This window comes from Peromyscus californicus, unplaced genomic scaffold (assembly GCF_007827085.1).
Source record: "Peromyscus californicus insignis strain IS unplaced genomic scaffold, ASM782708v3 Scaffold_5__1_contigs__length_169319896, whole genome shotgun sequence".
Lineage (NCBI taxonomy): Eukaryota > Metazoa > Chordata > Mammalia > Rodentia > Cricetidae > Peromyscus > Peromyscus californicus.
The window spans coordinates 155,644,842-155,659,360 of record NW_026294573.1 but is presented as its reverse complement, the minus strand read 5'-3'; the positions used below and the strand labels follow the sequence as shown (position 1 = coordinate 155,659,360).

Sequence of the window (14,519 nt, the reverse complement as noted above, 5' to 3'; positions counted from 1 at the left end):
TAGCTTGGCTTAGTTTCTAGCCAGCTTTTCTTAAATTAACCTATCTATCTTTTGCCTCTGGGCTTTTCCTGTTCTCTTACTTCTGTAAATCTTACTCTTACTCCGTGGCTTGCTTTGTAGCTGGGTAACTGGCCCCTGATGTCCTCCTCCTTCTCTGGCTCCTAGATCTCCGCTCTCTGATTTCTCCTTCTATATATTCTCTCTGCCTGCCAGCCCTGCCTATCCTTTCTCCTGCCTTGCCATTGGCCATTCAGTTCTTTATTAGACCATCAGGTATTTTAGACAAGCACAGTAACACAGCTTCACAGAGTTAAACTAATGTAACATAAACAAAAAACATACCTTAAAATAATATTCTACTACAATCTATCTTCCATTTTTTCCCTCTCACTCCTTCTAGACAGTACCCCAGCTTCATAGCTTCCTCCTTTTCTTTTCTATAACTCACTGAGTACAATTAGTGCTGCCTATATGCATATGGATTTAGGACTATCAGCTAGTGAATGGGCAATCCACCATTAGTCATTTCTAATTTTTATATACACCTTTACTTCTTCTGAGATAGCTTGTAACTAAGCTTATTTGCTAACCAGAAATGAGATCTACAGTATTTCACAGCAGTACCCATGCTTGTTGCTCACCATGTGATCATCATGAGTCTGCAGGTTTCTCATCAGGGATATCCTTGCTTCTTGAGGGTGCTTCTAATTCTATTTGTCTATCCCATTCAATTCACCCTACATACAGTGCAGAAAATACTGTACTGGAAACACTTCCCCTTTAGAATAAATGGACACATGAGAGATTCTGGGGCTACATAAGGCAGGAAGGCCTGGCTGTCATCTTCAAAATGTATAGATTAATGAAATCATCTAGCCTCATAGGATCTGCCTAAAGTTCTGTTCCTCCAACTCTGTTTACCCCTAAGACTTGAAACGTACCCACAGACCTCTCTCTAACTTAGCTCGGTGACCATTTTCAATGTTAGGGAGACGCATTCCACCCATCATGGAAGCACCAGACAGTTGCTGAGGGACCATACAAGTCAGCCCTCCTCCTCATTCAGGGCTTAGCTCACAGGCCTTTCCTAACAGGTATTTCCCCTGAGCCCTTACCTCGTGTTGTCAAACAGATGCTCCCTGGGTCCTTGTACTGTTTATTGTACTAGAGCTTCACCTTGACAACTCTGTTCCTAATCCCCATCTTTGTGTCCACCTTCTATCAGGAAGCACTGAAGTTGAATGTCTTTCCTAGGGCTACCTACCTGGCTGGAAGAGCTCGGTTGCTCATAGACCCCTGCTTGTCACTCAGCCTGCTGCCAGGTTGTTATGAATACAGAACACCCTCGTGTCCTCCCTGACTGACAGCAGCACGGATAGTCCCTACTGCCTGTTGAAAACTTTTTGTTCTTAAAACTTCACTTACTTAAATAAAAGTTTTCATGGTACCTACAGCTGATGTCCCCCTAAATGTCTAACTTCAGACCTTGTCACCTTATATTTTCTCTATTTGCTGTGCTCTTCTTCAGGGCTGAGCCTACAAAATCCAGCAGATACTAAGCTTTTGGCATCTAATTTGAGCTTTGTGGAAAAAAAGAAAAGAAAGCTTATATTGCTATTTGTTAACACTGTTAAAGAAACACAAAACAAACATTTATTCTGTGAGATGTTTTCTAAGAGTTGGGAGCCTGGGACTAACTCCTTGGTCTGTTCTGACTTACTCTTCCCAGGGCATCACAATTTAGTTGATAGTTTTACAAAAGGCTTGAAGGATCTAATTCCCAGCAGGTTCCTTTACATAGCTGCTGTCTTGGGCTCTCTGTCCCCTCCATACAGAGAACCCCACAGACTTGACAATATAGCAGCTGGCTTCCATTTGAATAATCCATCCAAAAGAGGGAGCAGGATGATGTAAGAAATCCAGGTCCTGATATCTTCTAACTGCAGACATCCCAGCCAACACTTCTGCTATATTCCATTGGTCACACGAGCCACCATGACACAGCATGAGACTATTATACCAAAGTGTACATATCATGCAGGGATTGTTAGGCACCACTACGTGATTAGCTGGAAATAAAGTCTGTAATAAGCAAAGTAGGCAGACAATAAACAAGACACAAACCAAAAGATGTTTCTTAGGCTGCCCCTGAATCCTTTACAGTTGACTACTTTGCCAAAATTCCACAAAAATGAGTCACAGAAGTGAGCTAGGACCAGCAGCACTTAGACAGCTACCCATGGATCAAGGTCCACCAATGTTGTATCTTTCTTTTATTCCTCTCCTCTTGGTTCTTAGATCCACAATATATCAGTGATGATGTTGGATAGAAAAGTACTGGATGGATTCCCAGACTCAGAGGAATCTCCAATTCCTCATTGTTTTGCCAAAATCACTCCAGGCAGGATAAGGGAAAAGAGAGAAAGAAGTCACTGAGGGACAGACAACACTTGCCTGCTTGCTGAGATCATTGGTGTTCCTTGTCACACTGGGGTGGTATATGCTGCTGCTAAGGCAGACATCGTCTCCGGGAACTTTCATGGATTTCTTAGAGGCTATTCATTTTTCTGCAGTTTTATCTGAGACTTTCATTTATCCCTAAAATAAGTCTCAGTATAATGATTATACTAAGATTTTATATATATATATATATATATATATATATATATATATATGCAAAGACAGTCTTCTTAATGTGACTTTAATGTACACCTTCAGTATATTTAATCTAATCAAGAAACCATCATTGTTTAATCTCTCTCTATCTTTCTCTCTCTCTCTCTCTCTCTCTCTCTCTCTCTCTCTCTCTCCCTCCCTCCCTCCCTCCCTCCCTCCCTCCTCTATCACATAAAGATTAAGACTTAAAAATCTTCTTTTCCTAACAAATGAATTAGAAGTCAAGGCAGAGAGGGAACACAGTAAACATTCATAATCACCTGTGGCCTTCTGATAATTTTATGCTTCTCTTCCCCACCTGTTACAGCCCATGGACTTGGCCTATATCTGCCAGCCTAAGTCCCTCAAACAGTCTGAGGTGAAGATAGGAGATCTGGAGCAATGCCAAAGAGCATGGAGAAGCTAAAGGAGAACAAATCTAAGACCTAAGTGAGCACATCACTCTGGTTCTTCACAAAGAGAAACCCAAACACCACTTCCCATCACTCAAGTGGACTCAGGTATATATTCACCATTGTTCTTCCTCTGGTGGTTTCTCCTCCCATATTTGAACTTTGGATGTTGGTGTTGGTCACTGCTTTGTCTTGGGCTGTGAGCTCTTCTTTCTATCTCTATTTCTAAGTCATCTTACTCTTTTCTTCTTGTTGGAAGTCCCCTCTGTATACTACCCATACTCAGCCTTTTATTTCCAGGCTGAATTACCTTAGAATTTCTGTGTCTTCAAAACAACCATCAACTAGATGTGCTCAGAGACATGCTTGTCCCTAAGTTAGCCATTTCCATAAGTGGCACCACAGCTGCACAAACAAAATGTACAACAAATTATCACCAGAACCTTCTTTTTCATGGGGTACATACCCATTACCACAGAGCCCTGCCATTTATGAATCAAAATTGGGCAAAAACCCTGTCTCTTTTCCCCATTTCATGTTTCATTGCCTCATCCACACCCTGACACTTTCTTTCATTGCTCTTTATGGTTTCTTTTTGTGTCCATCGGTTAATTCTCCACAAGCTGCCAGCATTCCCTGCTTCAGTTGATGCTGTCTGGTGACTTTTCATGGTACACAAGTCATACACAGAAGAAAGTCTTTGGATCCTTGTGAGCCAACAGATTGTAGACTACCATAGGGACATTTAAAGACACAAGCTGGACAGAAAGGAGATGTTGGCAGAGGCAGAATGCTTACAGTTGAGAGTATAGAGTGAGTAGCTGTGGAATGGGAAAGGGGGGCTTTCTATTATTATTGCAGATCATCCATGCTAAGGATGAAGGCATCTGGGAGCTGAGTAATTCTTTACTCAGGAAAGAATTAATTTTCTCACAGGTAAGCCTCTATATCTTTGGCTTTTGCCTTATGGTTTTCTATAAATTGTCAGAGTAGCACAGGCAAAGTATAAGTGTGGTGGAGGTGGGGCAGCTTCTTCCTCTCTTCACTTCGCCAAAACTAAACTGTAGCAAACCCAACATGTTTCTGTCTTTCTGTCTACTCTTTCAGAAGACAGAGAACAACAGGCATGAAAGTTAGTATCTTCAGAGCAGAGTGTGTCCACTTACAAATGTGGTTATTGAGACAATGATGGGAATAACTGGGACAAGGCAGGAGAGAGACGGAAGAATGGGGGGAAATGGCTGCTTTCAATGTCACAAGGAGAAGCCCCGGGGACAAACCTTACACTTACTAACACTGTATGTTTATATCTTAAATTTAAACAACATTTGAATATACTCCATTTCTCTTAACACCTTCAGAAGTTCAATGAATTGGGACTACAACCATCAGTCACTTGTTCAGTCTATTCCCTAGGACAGGAACTGTGTGAACTGCTTTGCATGTGGGATCAGTAATCAGCAGCTCATCTGTTTGGTAACTTTCATGCTCACAGTTAAACTCATGGAATTAACAACCTCCCCTCACTGAGTCATTGGCCTAAGGAAGAATAGCTTCCTTTTGCTTAGACTGTTTGATTGGCTTTCCCATTTTTTTGTTTTTGTTTTTGTTTTTGTTTTTTCGAGATATGGTTTCTCTGTGTAGCTTTGAGCCTTTCTTGGAACTCACTTGGTAGCCCAGGCTGGCCTCGAACTCACAGAGATCCGCCTGGCTCTGCCTCCCAAATGCTGGGATTAAAGGTATGCGCCACCGCCGCCTGGTGGCTTTCCCAATTTTTACTGGTTGGTGGGACAGTTATTTAAGCAGTGTTGTTACTTTAAGGGAGACTCTAAACTTCTCAGAGAGGCTGGGCTGTGGAAAGCATCAGGCTATTGTTATACTAGAGTAATATAAGAGATGGGGTCAGAAGTTAAACAGGAAGCTAGGGCAGGGCTGCCTCTCTGTGTTGTGTTCCTAGGGAGCTAGATAGGAAAGAGGTGGCCATCTGTGCACCTGCACACACCCAGATGTTGAGCATCCCTCTGAGCCCTTCCCTTCCCCAGCACAGGGCATTTCGCACTCACAGATTGTCCACAAGCCCTAAGCCAAATACTGACTCTCAGGCTGAGCTTTGTTGACTCACATTGTGATGGATGTTCTTGCAGATATGCACTCAGCCTTTTCTTTTCTAACACCCGGGGAATCTCTGTCCATGCAGATATCAACTACTAGTCACTTTCCTAAAAAATGACAGAGAGCAAACATTTGGGGGGTGTTTTGGGTTTGGAACTCCTCAGTCTTACTACATGGAGACAGTTATTCCTGAAGGAAAACTCAAAGCCTTGCCTGTAACTCAGTGAAGTCGAGTGGCAGTGACTGGTAACATCCATGTCCTCACCCCACACTTTGCAGGCAGGGGAGAATGTCTGAAGCCTATAGAGGGAGCACATAGACCGCCTTTTCACTTGAGGCTGAGGAATGCCCAAGGAGAAAATGTGAAGTGTTGAGTTTCGACTCTAGTTTAGGCACTTGCTAACTATTTTCCCTTTGGACAATGTATTCCATCTGATTGTACCTCAATGTTCCCACTCCAGTTCATGAAAGAAATAGTATCTACCTCATGAGTGGTCTCCAGGCTTAATGAGTCAATATGGAAGACATTTCATAAACAGTAACTAGTATTGCAAGGTCAGATGCATCAGCACATAGATATTGCATCATTGGAATTGATTATGTTTGTGGGATAAATGTGGAGTCACTGTTCCATTAAATGCTCAGAGCTGATTGCATGAAATTTTATTTTTAAATGACTTTGCCTGTGTCAATATTTTTTCTTCTTTAATATAGGCAGTAAGGAAATTATCTTTTGCTAACCAAGAAGGAGTTTGAGGCTAACAAACAACAGCTCTTCCTCAGAAGCTGTGGAAGAGAGAAAGAAAGAAGAGCATTCAAGATCCTTTCCTGTAGCACAGACAACCTGAGCTGAAGGCGTTGAGTGAAAGTCACCTTACACACACACACACACACACACACACACACACACACACACACACACACACACACACACTGTAATAGCTGAAGTGCTGGCCTTCACAGAATCTTGTAACAATGATGATAAGTAGGACAAAGGACAAGTTCCCCAGCCACCTTTCATCCCACCACTGAGTAGATCGGATGCAGGTGGTGTATTCTTCTACCTTTGAAGGAAAATGTCTTTTGATTTATAATAATTTGTTTCATGAATGAACTGAAAGAATAGGGGAGACCATATAGAAATCAGGAACATTCAAGATAGAGATTTTCTTTTGAAAAATCCAGAGTTTGGGGGGCCAGGGCTTTTTTAAAAAATATATTATCTCCAAGTCTTCTGTTTATTTGACCTCTTTTGGGAAAAATAAAGAGTGGCCCAAAGGAGTCTTAGTGTGTGTGTGTGGGGGGGGGGGGGGGTGCTGTTTTTGACAAAAATTCCTTGACTTGGTTACTTTAAGGATGGGAAGCACTGTTGTCATTCTTGTGGTACTAGACTATTTAGGAGCATTTAAAGAAGGCTTAGGGTGATGGTCTTGCTTTTCCAATTTATGTAATTTATGTATGTGAAAATCTAAACTTGTTTCTGTGCTCAAATAACTAAGCACACTGGGAATTCTTAGTAACGCTACTAGAACAGAAATAATCTGTTCTTCCCTTCCTTCCAGCAACACTGACATGCCCTTGGGTTTTGTTGTTATTGTTTGTTTCATTTTCCCTGTAGGAGATTTTAGGATCCATCTGCTGTGTATGCAAAGGAAGGCAGCACCTGGAAGAAGAGGATTATCCACTAGGGAAAGCTGCAGACCCACATGGAGAGCATTGTTCTGACAGCACAGTCTCCTCCTTTGCTTGGAGGGGGAATCCTGGGGCGACATGCTTCCGGGGCTATGGAGACTTCATTCTTTTCTACAGAGTTAATTTGAATGCAGAAGCTGCAGAGACACTAGTGCAAATATTGTTTCTGGGAAGCTGACTGCATGCATTACTGAAGCAGATAAACATGCATAGCACATAGTAGTAAAGCCCAGTCTTGCATATGGTGCACATAAGTATTCATTTGCAAATATCATGGCCTCAGGGGCAGAATCTGATCTTCTAAAAACACTTTTTCCTGACCACATTAAAATTAACTTGGACCTCTTATAGAGGGCAAGAAGGAATTTTTTTTTCTCTGTCTTCTCATTTTCTTTATTCACTATTTATTACTTTTTGGAGTTACGGAATAACTGATGTTTCTAGAATCCCTCAAATAGATAATTTCTGCTTTTAGCATCAAACTTTCATTTTAGATGGACTAAGTTTGACTTAGTGATATTTTCCTGCTACTTCAATTATCTTTTTAAAAATTACTACCCTTAGTTTTTGAGATTACAACACAATTACATCATTTGTTCCTTCCCTTTCCTCCCTCAAAGCCCTCCCATAGAACCTTCTTTGCTATCTTTCAAATTCATGCCCCCCTTTCTTACTAATTGTTGTTACATTCCTATATTTAAATACAATCTGCTCAGTCTGTATAATATTTCTTGTACATACGATTTCAGGGCTCACCTCTTGGTATTTGATAACCAGTTGGTGTGCTTTTCCTTGGGGAAGTCTATTTCTCTTGCTCCCAGCATTTCTTAGTTGCCTGCAGATCTTTGTGTAGGGCGTGTCTATTATTGTTGTTCATAACCTTATAAAATATACATGATTCTGAAGGAGCCCAGACAGAGTATATGGAGCTGGAAGATGATCCAAGCAGGAGAACCACAGAGGAACCAGATGTCCTTCTCTGTCTTTCCCCAAACAGGTCTATGGTATTCTGCTAGCCTCAGTTTTCCTGTCCCATAAGTAGAGGTCAGTTGTGTTTCGCATCACAGAGGGAGTAAGAAGGGCTGATGGAGAGGGAAGGTATAACAGGAAACAGGGAGTGAGTAGGCAGCAAGTTCAGTGCTAGAATAATTTGTTCCTCTTCACAAAGAAGCAAAAGAAAAATTCTTTTCGTAATAATGGCTTTCAGTTTATTGACGAACACTTATGAGTGTGAAGAGATGGAATATGTGGGCTGTAACCCCGGTAACCGAGTGGGCAGTGATGTAGAGATCCTGATACACTCATGGTGAGAGACTGCTACAAAGAACTCATCTGTACTCTTAAGCTTTTCCCACCTGTAACAGTAATGTGACTGTGAGCTGACCTGGGGGTCAAGGAAAAGAGCACAGGATGGTGGGTGAAGAATCCAGCCTGATTTATATCTGTCAGGAAAGGGGAAAAAGAATGGAGAAGAAAGAAAATATAAAGATCTGTGATGATTTTCATGAGATGCTCTTGAGCTGATGAAGACCACCTCTTCAGTTCTTCCTAGCTGCAGCCAGAACTTATATGAACTAGCTGCATCTCTCTAAGCTACTATCAGATGACTACTACCACTGTTAAAACTGGCCAATGGATATAAAGAGAGAAAATTCCATCTACTGAATGTGCCTGTGTAAAATGATTTCCAATTAATAAAAACATTTGTCAGATATTTTAGATTAACATTGGATATGAGGCCCGCTAGCAGATTTGTAGGATTTGTTTTGTTTTGTTTTTTTTTTTGGTTTTTCGAGACAGGGTTTCTCTGTGTAGCTTTGTGCCTTTCCTGGAACTCACTCTGTAGCCCAGGCTGGCCTTAAACTCAGAAAAATCCACCTTCCTCTGCCTCCTGCATGCTGGGATTAAAGGTGTGTGCCACCACCACCCGGGGATTTGTAAGATCTTGAATAAGGAGTTACCAAACTATAGACATAATATTAAACATATTACTTATGTGTTTTCATTAATCAATATATAGAAACTGCTGCATTAGAAATAAGTCAGCCAGCTTTTCAGGCCGTCCAGTCTCCTGGAGAGTTTAATGTAACTATGTTTGTGAATCACTTTGCAATTATCCAATTATTTTAATTTTCTAATGTGTTCATGCTTTAAGGCTCTTTTACATGAAAAGAGACTATTCAGAATTACCTCCCCAAATCAGTTTTGTTAATCCCAACAGAGACTGGTATTGGGAAATAACCAAGTTTCTCATCTGTCAGGAAGTTGCAGGCTCCATAACCTCTTGTTCATAGATTCGCTTTTGCTTTGGTAGAGCCCACAATGACAGCATCCTTCAGTATGAAGCACTGGAAAGAATCTGTTGACGTCCTCAGAGGGAATTATACATACAGTGTGAGAAGCCCCAAGTAAGCCTTAAGAAATAGAGCATCTGGAACTGCTGGTGCTTAACACTTATCTCACATCAAGAAAGCAGCAACCTAAATGTTACTTCTCATGAGCTTAAAAATCAGGGGTCTCATAAACTTCAGTGTATTTATCATAATGAAAAAGTGAATGCTTTATTCCTCCTAAAGTTTATTTTATTTGTATTTCACATAAGAAATACAAATCAGCCTGGAGAATCACTGGTTGATAAGCCTCTGTAAAGGAGACTCTGCTACTAAAATCTTAATGAAAGTGGAGGAGCACCTTTGCAGTCTCTCTGCAGTCTGTTTTCCAGCTACTGGTGACCACGTTATTTCATGGCATACTTTAAACTCTCCAAGACTCGACAATTGCATAAATGATACCATGTCTCAAAATTAACCAAGAAATTCAAATCCCACTTTTACCATAAAATTCCATGTCTCCGGGATGTAGAGAAGGCTCAGCAGTTAAGAGCACTTACTGCTCTTACAAAGGTCCTGGTTCAGTTTCCAGCACCCACATGGCAGCTTCCAACCATCAGTAACTCCAGTTCCGGAAGATCCAGCTCCCTCTTCTGGCCTTTGTGGGCTTCAGTCATACTTATAGTGTATAAACATACACACAGGCAAAACATCCAAACACATAAAAGTAAAAACAAATATTTAAACCAAAATCATGTATCTTTTCAATAATTGCAAGGAGCTAATAGATATAAGTAGATGAGTTAATATTTTTGCATCATTTTAGTATTTGTCCAATTAATCTTTGGGAGAAAATTTAAAGAGTCCCCTTAATATATTATGGTTCTATCTTTAAAGCATGAATGCACTAGAAAATTGAAATAAACAGGCAGCTGCTGAGTGATTCACAGAACAGAGTTCAAGTTAAACTCTAAGGGGCTGACCAACCTGAAGAGTTGCAGCATAGACACACGGCTAGTGAAGCAGGCTTCTGTATGGTGATCAATCCAGAGTCAGCAATCTGTTTAATCATAGCTGAACTTAGCTTTGACCTTGACCTTTGAGTGAGAATCAAGTCATCCTTTCCTAACTTCTCATTCAATGTGTGGCCCACCATCCTATATTTCATCACCTGTAGGTGTCCATAATTCCCTGTGTCTTGAGATTCATGAGAATCTCCTAAAGATGGTGTTAAAGAGGTAGACAGTTTCACTGAGTGACTAAAGATGTCCAGTTTTTTAGTGCTGCAGAGGTACATCTTAGAAAGGGAAATAGGTGCTTTGTGCTCCAAGTCAAATGCTCTACAAACAGTGTGGGTGAGTTTTTGTTCTTTTGTAGTTTTGCATGGCACTATTCCTCCATATTCATAGATGTGTCCCAATCATTTCCACTCATCAAACTTCAGATTATGAATCCTATCACAGGAACGAAGGCTGAGGATTTCTGTTTCAAGTAAGCAATAAGCTACATATGGGACAAATTTCCAACTGAAAACAAAATAATACATAAAACAAAAAATATTTTTGAGGTATAAATTATTTAATCAAACAGTAAGAGAACACCAAGCCAAAACCTAAATGGTAATGGGAATAGAGAAACAAACAGAACAGCTTTAGGGGCATTTACTGAGCTTGGCAAGCATGATTTACAGGATTAGGAGACAGCTACATCTCATGCTAAAAATAAACCAGCATTAGAACTCTAACAGCTCCCACAGCACCACACACACACACACACACACACACACACACACACACACACACACTCACTCACACACACACACTCCTTATAGATTTATAAGAGAGGCTATTATGGCCTTGAGTAAATGAAGACACAAAAACAATCTTCAAGAAGCTGTGGTCACCACAGCCTAATGCTGATACAAGATATCTTATTCTACACACTCAAAGAATTAACCGAAACAAGTAATTTGCAAGTGCACCAAGTAATCCACAACAATGAAAAAGCTTATTGCCACAACTTCAATAACCCAGCACAATACCTATGTTCTAAATATTTGTACTTATACTCACAGATAGGTGCAGCTCTCACCTGTCATCAAAGAAGATTCTCTCTGCAACAGATGGATACCAATATAGAAATCCACAAAGATCAAAATGTAGAGTTGTGGAGCCCTGTCCCAACTGACACACGCACAACACAACTCCTATACTTTAGGCTCAGAGACACTGAGGAAGATGGGGTAAAAAAGATTGTAAGAGACAGAGGAATCGGGAGTTTGCTGTGAGAAATGTCAGAAGCTACACTCATGAAGTCTCACCAATATATTTGCCTAAATAAGGACAATACTAAGGCCATCCTAATGTGGAAGGGAGAAAGCTCATGAGGCGTCAACTCTAGACAAAGAACTACAGGCAATTAAGGAATACTGAGACCAATAGAAATAGTCTTCCCCAGGGAAGAGCACACCAATTAGTTATCCAATGCCAAATGGTCAGCCCTGAAAATCTACACATACAAGTAATACTATACATAGTAAGCAGTCTATATTTGTGCATTTAGCAATGTGCAATACATATATATAAAACAACAATTAGAGAAAAAGACCATGAATGTAAATGAGAGCAGCAGAGCGAGCAGTACATGGGAGAATTTAGAGGTAGGAACCAGGAGGAGAAAATGGTATAATTATGTTATAATCTCAAAAAGTGTCTTAAAACACTGCTTGTTACTGTGTCATTGCATAATTACTTTATTTTACTACACTTGCCTTGCTGTTGCTATAGATTCTGTTTGCAAGTTGGACAATTGCTTCCTGATTGCTGTCTATAACTCTTCTTGAGCTCAGGGAACATTTCAGAAGAGGGAGCATGTGCGATTGTTAAGAGCCAGTTGTGAAGGAAGGAATGTGCATATTCAGGTTAACTTGACTGCAGACGTCTTGATTCCAAACTGCCATCAGTGCTCCAGAATAATAGTAGTCAGATTTTCCCATATCTTCTCCTGAAATTCACAAATAGACAAATTTATCAGAGATACCTGGAGCTTTACAATGAGACTCTTGCTCCAAAAAATGTACTTTACTCTGATATTCAGAGAAGTTAACTAAATCCCAGTGGGATGAATTTGTCTTAACCAATATATGCCTTTTCTGACCCAAATTGTGGGCAATCAGTTGCCTCCCAGGCACACACGCAATAAATTATATTCTGTACAACTCTAGAAAAAAAAAGAAAGAATGCAAAAGCAAGGCACCATGAAAAACAGCCAATGGAGAACCAAAATTATAAAAAGAAATCTAAAAATATTTAAATATTGAGAATATTTGAACAAGAACAAACAATGTTTTTTATTTTAAAATACTGTTTACTTTCCTTAAGTTTATCAGAAACATAATCAATTTGTAACAACAGAAAGCCATAAAAATATAATTAACAAATTTAAAAAGTAGTATAAAAGAAACAAAAAATAGAGGTGAGTATAAAATTTCATTAGCATTAAGAAATTAGGTACAATTGAAGAAGGTTTTATGAAGTTAGGTCATAAAATTAACCAGAATGCTTGCACGGAGAAAAGGTGAGGAAACGTGGAAGAGAATAAAGAGGAAATTGGGGAAAAAAAGAACTAATGTAGTTTTAATCTAAATTACACAAGAGGATAGAGTCAGAAGAGTGTGGAAGACAGGCAAAATTAAAGAGACTGTAGCTGATAATCACCAGAACTCAGAGAAAATGAACACAGTAAATGAAATGACACTTAGATGATGCTACATGGGAACTGGGGGAAATGCAGCTCTCTGAAAGCAGCTGCAGAACAAAGGTAAAAATGTGATGAAAAGTTTGACACAGAAAAAAAGTTGAGGTTTTTAAGTACAACAAGCAGAATTTTATATATAAAAAAGCATAATCATTTCCACATGAAGAAATAGAATAATTACCAACCAAGAATCACATATAATAAAAATATTTTTAAGAATGAGAATGGAGCAGATGTTTCAATTACAAAAGAGAGTTATTGATAAATGTCTAAAACAATAATGAGACAGAGATGGTGGATGACAATAAGGAAACAGTGTTTTCTGGAACCAATTATAATTTTGGTTCTCCATTGGCTGTTTTTCTGTGCCACAACACAATTTTTTCTGGCAGTTGCACACATAAATGTACAGCTATTGCAACAGCCTACCAAAACTTGAATAAGCATAAGCAACACAAAAATTCTAGCATGGAGTGGAAAAAATAGAAATAAAATCCCATTCCTCACTGAGGATACGTGATAGCTCCTGGGAAAGGAAGAGTCTATTTTCTTTAATGGTATATTGACCATATTCCAGGGTAGGCACCACACACAAGAGAAGTGGACTCATGCACACAAATTGGACTCAATTAGATTAAAAGGAAAAAGGGAGAAAGAGACATAACATGAAAGTAGATGAAGGTTATGTAGGGAGATGGATCTGGATCTGGGAGGGATTAAAACAGAGGAGGGCTGAATATAATCAAAGTATATTGCATAAAATCATAAAAGAATTGGTAAAAACATTTTTTTTTTAAAAAAAAAAAAGAGTCTAAAGAGAAATCATTGTACGTCCATTGAGTAGACTAGACTATCGTATGTTCCCACGTGGATCAACTTCACAAACATCTTGATAAGGAAAGCAAACAAAATGTACATCTGTACAAATTGGAATTTTCCCATATATGCTTTTCAGATAAGCAAAACTGGTTGATATTGCTTAGAGTTGCATGTATAAGTGACTTGGCCATAAAGACCTACAAAAACAGTTTAAAATAAAAGGTTAATGATTTCCTTCTGAGTAAAAGGTGAAGCTGTGGAAAAAGGCACCTGGGAACTTTTTTCATATGAACAAGGCTGTGTACCTAGTCATTATTTACTGAAGCATGCTGGCAATTTACTTTTGTGTTGGCATATTATATTTCTGAAAAATCAGGATAAAGTACATGAAACTACATCTGTGTGTGTGTGTGTGTGTGTGTGTTAATATGAAGCAGCCCTAGTCTAGAGATGGCAGTCGTGGCCTTGAAAAACTATTACTTAAGCTCTCTGAGTCTCTTCATTTATGAAATGAGGATAACAAAACCAGATAAAATATAGCATGGTACTCTGAAAATTGTACCACACTGACCACGGAGATACTTTGATGACTACTACAAGACATGAGGTCTTCCCTAATGGGCAGCTAAAGCTGGACATTCAGGTACCCTACTTTGATAGAAAAAAACGGCCTCCAGCTCCAGTGGCCACATCATCTGCTGCAATGACCAGGCATCAGATGGCAGAGCTAGGTGGACTTCGT

At 39.6% G+C, this 14,519-nt stretch overlaps 1 long non-coding RNA gene across 1 annotated transcript in view; it reads left to right on the top strand.

The window, feature by feature from the left end:
* LOC128097596 (uncharacterized) overlaps window positions 1-8,533 on the top strand; it is a 62,931-nt gene extending 54,398 nt beyond the window's left edge. The window contains exons 6-7 of the long non-coding RNA XR_008213909.1: window positions 2,984-3,176; window positions 6,799-8,533. This is a non-coding gene — a long non-coding RNA (uncharacterized LOC128097596). The remainder of the gene's footprint in view (window positions 1-2,983; window positions 3,177-6,798) is intronic.
* The last annotated feature ends 5,986 nt before the right edge of the window (window positions 8,534-14,519 follow it).